General features: G+C 37.6%; 1 protein-coding gene across 1 annotated transcript in view; it reads left to right on the forward strand.

Annotated features, from left to right (window-relative positions):
• The first annotated feature begins 2824 nt into the window (after positions 1-2824).
• The window catches only part of LOC107698778 (gastrula zinc finger protein XlCGF57.1-like), a 16654-nt gene continuing 14429 nt past the window's right edge, over positions 2825-5049 (forward strand). The window contains exon 1 of the mRNA XM_016499885.1: positions 2825-2856. The gene's annotated coding sequence lies outside the window, so the exon portion shown is untranslated. The remainder of the gene's footprint in view (positions 2857-5049) is intronic.

The following is a 5049-nucleotide window of genomic DNA, read 5'->3' on the forward strand; positions in this document are numbered from 1 at the left end:
ACCAGTTCGGTCATTTCGTTCACAAAAGAGAAGATCTCTCGATCTTGTTCAGACTCAAATGAAACTCGTTCAGCGAAGGGCGTATTCGTTCACTACATTCAACAAATCACATGCTCCGTCACATCTCATACTCGAAGGCTACTGGCTCGAGGTTTAGTCATTCTTTGACAGGATGAAACAGTTCACAGAGCCACCCGGTTCACTGAGCTGTGCATGCGCTGCTAATAGTGCCGCGCTGCTGTGGAGGGAGGAATTTCAGTGAACGAGAAATATGAGTCAATGGATTACGTGAACGAGAACGATTCGTTCACCTAAAAGGTTTGTTCAATAAGAATGATTCGTTCACGTTGTACACTGGTGAGGCCAGTACATTACAAAGGACCACTGGACCAGTGTATAACAAGAACTGCCCGAGTTCTGTAGCTTTCCACCTCAGTCTATGGGCTAGTGGTCTTGGTTTATGTGCAAAGTCAGAAGGAATGTTAAATCTCAACCCTTCAAGAGAATCTGAGATTACCTGACACAGCCGGAAAGATAAACGAACGCAGAGCGGCCCTGAACTCACCCAAAAATCTAAAAGTCTCCGCATTACGCGAAGACAAACCAGGTGCATGTAGTCATGCAGAAAACCACCAACCATGTCAATGTTTGTTTCTATTAGAGGAGATGTTGCAACATGATGGTATTAATCTAGCATCTGTTGGAAAGAGAGGTCTGTCCTAAGTGGGGCGTTCATTTCAGGAAAGGTCATTCGGTGCTTGAGATACAAGCCAGTTTGAGTACATTTGCCACAGGCAGAGTGGCCAGTGTGACTCTTGATGGCTTTGATAAAAGCCCTGGCAGGAGCATCACATACACTAGAACTAACTTTTACAAAGAACTGTTTGCCTTTAAAGCCAAAACCACTGCTCGGTGTTTTCAATTCACTTACAAGATCTTTCAAATATTCATTCAAAGATTTTGATTTAGAGCTACCACAGAACAGTCCAATCACAAAGGGCCTCTTTACTTTATAGTCTTGAAGAATGCCAAGTATTGGCCAAAACTGTACCGAGGTGCTATTAACCCTCTAACCGCCAAAGTCGCAAAATTGCAACAAGACGTCATACTTAATCAAATAGACTGTAGTTCCTAATATGGTGTAATATCTCATTTGTATTCCCTACCACTAGATGGCAGACATGTAGTACTTCGATTCTAGACCAAAATTACGTCACGTTCCTATTCAAAGTGTTCGAGGAAACAGCAGAGCAAGTGAGCTATCGTGTCATTGATCCGCGGAAGCAGTTCAGTTCAGAGCGTGCGAGTAAATTGTGAGATTTGTGAGAGAAAATCGCCAAATGGCTAATAAAAAGTTGTACCGTGAGGATGTTTTGCAAATTTTATTCGCCAATTCTGACTCTGAAGGGGAATATTTGCCTTTTGGAAATGATGATCGGTCGTCTAATAATGGCGCTTCTCCCAGTATATCTTTGCAGCGCAATGGTGCCGCCGTGCAAGCCGCGAGTGTTCACGAAGCACAAACAAGTGATCATTTAATCTCATCCGTTTAAATTATATTAAGCCTTAAAATTCTGCATAATTAAGGGCGTGGCCACGAGTGACAGGTGGATTGCCGCTGCTGTCACCACCGTCGAGCTAGGTGGGCGTGGTTTCAACAACCTGCTCCCGCCTCTTTGCTCATTTTCGATTATCCGGGAGTGATGCGCGGTGACGCGATGCCAAGATGGCGACGGCCGGCTCCGCCCACTTTTGAGCTTCAAAAACTCTCTTCGGAACCCTACGGGTGACATCACGGGCACTACGTCCATGTTTTTATACAGTCTATGGTTGTAACACTGCGTTACAATGTGCTATTCTATGACATTAGCGATGTAATTGACACTATTTACTTTAATGAATTTTAATGAGAAACAACGAGAAATAGGTGAATAAAGACTGACAGTCAATGTTTAATGTTTAGAAATGATCATTTCAAGACATGTAAAGCATTTTTGCTCGTTTATGTGGGGCGTCCCAGGCATGACTGCAACGTGTTCATCGTCAAAATCCAAAATGAGATTGTTTTTAATTAATTTATTTCTTTTAATTTATGTATTTGATTCTTAAAAAACGCCATTATTTTATTTGAAAAAAATAATTATTTTATTAACAAAATATTTTAGTTTGTCTTGCATATTTTTTTCATTTGATCAGATAACATTTTAAGCTGTCATATCCTCCTGAGACCCAGCTATGGAGTTTTTGTCTCTGTAGTGGACATTATAATTTAGTGAATTTCTCTGAGACCTTACATGTCACAGTTTTAAGTCTGGAGGCCTGTGCAGAGCACATTCAGGGCTTTCCAGAGATACCAAATGATTGGATGTTTCACCATGGCCACTCCCTCTCCTTGGTTTTTAAAAATGGCTGACATTAATTTAGTGATACAATTGTACATCCTTATGGAAATATGATAATATTTTGTAATTACAATTTAAATCTGATTAATTTTCAAATTGTTTGTCATAAATCAACATCTCCACTGTAATCATGAAACAAAGCGACATATTTGTACTAGACACGTGTAAAATTACTGCGGATAAAAAATATATATATTCTAAACCCCATGTGGATTTACACAAACTGAGAAAGTCAAAAAGTGTTACTTTGTGCCCCGCTCTCCCCTACCTCTGTGAATAAATATGTTACTTTGTGCCCCGCTCTCCCCTACTTATTGAAATGAAGTACCTACTCGTTGAGTATGCCATTTCGGACGCAGCCGTCGTGATTTTAGCGAAAAAAGACTTCTATTTTGGTCTGGCGATGTGACGTCATAAGGCTGCGCTCCCGCGTCTGTGATTCGGCTGAAGAAAGGTGAGTGCTTTCAATAGTTTGAAGTGTTTCAATCAACTAAACTCGTTTAGAAAATTGTGTATAAAACTGTGAAATTAATTATTAACCAGTGAAACATTGTGACGCTTTATCTAGTGATATTAATGAGTATTTTATGAGTGTAAAGCGCTCTCGCAAACGGTGCGTCTCATTTTGCTCCATATGTTGTGATTGTGACTCAGTTTTATTTTAAACACGAGCTCGGCTACTGACTAGTAGTGCTGGAGAAACGGAGCTTTAGAAACTCCGAGTCAATTGAATCAATCGCGAAGTGATTCGCTGTTTTGAATCGCCGCGTGCTGACGACATCTGCTGCTCAAAACTGTAAATGCAACAACTATTTATTAAAAAAAAAAAAATTAAACTATTCAACTATTGTGATTTGAATTGGTTCTTTTTGTGTTTCTGTTTTATTGTAGCGCTTTGGGTTTAAGAAAAGCACAATACAAATACAATTCATTCTCATCATTAACTAGAACAACAAACACAAATGTGTGTAATGAGAACATTTACAAACCCAACTGCAAGTGTTTTCATGAAAGTGTAATCTACAAACAATTGAATACCAGATAAATCATAAACAATACTGTGTAATTTGTAAATATATTTTTAATCAGGTAATTTAAGTCCATTAACTCTCACTCTGGGCTGCATTTCCCAAAAGTACCGTATTGACCCGAATATAAGACGATGTTTTTTTCTTGGAAATACATCTGAAAAACCGCGGTCGTCTTATATTCAGGGTCTAGACTTTGACATGTCAATAATACACCCACAACAATAGGTGGCGCCAAATACGCATAAAACGAGTGTGCCATGAAATACGTAATGTAATGCGTGTTGTAAAAGATCGCGAGTAAAAACAAAAGAAAAGCTTACAGCTGCATGAGTCGTAACTGTCACGTTAGCCGGATGGGACCAAACTCCCTTTGTGATTTTAAAACGTAAGACAGTACCCAGATTTGAAGACTACAGTAAGATTTAACTTCTACTGTTAGATCTACTCCTATATTAGATGGATAGCCTAAATGTCCTACTTCAGATGGGCTACCTGTTTTTTTTTTTTTATGGTATATCAAAAAGTGTATATTTTTAAAAAAAATATGCAATATGAAAATAATTGAAGACAAAATGTGTTTTACTGAGAAAAAACAAGATTTGGTTTTTAAAAAGCCTTTTTCCAAAAGGTACATCTGGGAAAGGGGGGGTCGTCTTATATTCGGGCCAATACGGTATTGTAAGCCTAAGTTGACCAAGTCGCCCGCCAAGCATGTTCTATAAATAGCCTGAACTAGCGCTGGGCGATAAATGATATCATGATAAAAATGTATGTTAATAATGATGATAAGCTCTGAACATTTTTACTCAATATGGATTAATCTAACATCCTATCACACAACAGAAATCAATGTTACAGCAGCCAGTCAGTGCATGTCGCTAGCAAGTCTGCATATTCTGTGTGTCTCTGTGTGAATGGATCATGGAATAGTTTCATCTGATACACAAACTCAAACACACGTGACTCGCTGTGTTTTCAGCATCTGTGTCTTAAAGAGGTCCTATTATGCTCTTTTACAAAGTCTTGATTTTGTTTTGGGGGTGTACTAGAACATGCTCTCATGCTTGGTGGTTCGAATTCAGCTTTATGTAGTTTCATTTGAGAAAAATTACTGTCAAATACACGCTAAAACTAAAACTGAAAGACCTTCACGACAATCCATCAAAATAAAAGTCTGGTTTAACTTGAAATTATAACTGAATATATTACTACGGTATACTAAAATGCAATTCTCAAAGTAATAATAATAATAATATTTTTAGGGAATATCATACAACCAAGTTATTTATTATTATTAATTTATACAGTTCTGTTGTGCAGTATCTTATCTGATTAAATGAAAATGCAATGTTTTGTTGTTAATTAATTTTTGATTACATTTTAAAAGATTGATTAAATTGTTAAAGTTTTATTAATTCACACATTTGTACTGAATCATAAAACACAGAATCCATAATAAATCAAATGGAAAACTAAAAATAAAAAATGCATTTCATGGGGCCCTAAATTAAAACGTAGCTCCTCTGTGGAATTTCATTGTGAACAAAGTTATGTTTAGCTTCATTCTCAAGGTCTAACAAACATGTGGAAAGCATTTTCTTCCCCATAAAATGGTA

This window comes from Sinocyclocheilus anshuiensis, unplaced genomic scaffold (assembly GCF_001515605.1).
Source record: "Sinocyclocheilus anshuiensis isolate Anshui unplaced genomic scaffold, SAMN03320099.WGS_v1.1 scaffold1447, whole genome shotgun sequence".
Classification (NCBI taxonomy): domain Eukaryota; kingdom Metazoa; phylum Chordata; class Actinopteri; order Cypriniformes; family Cyprinidae; genus Sinocyclocheilus; species Sinocyclocheilus anshuiensis.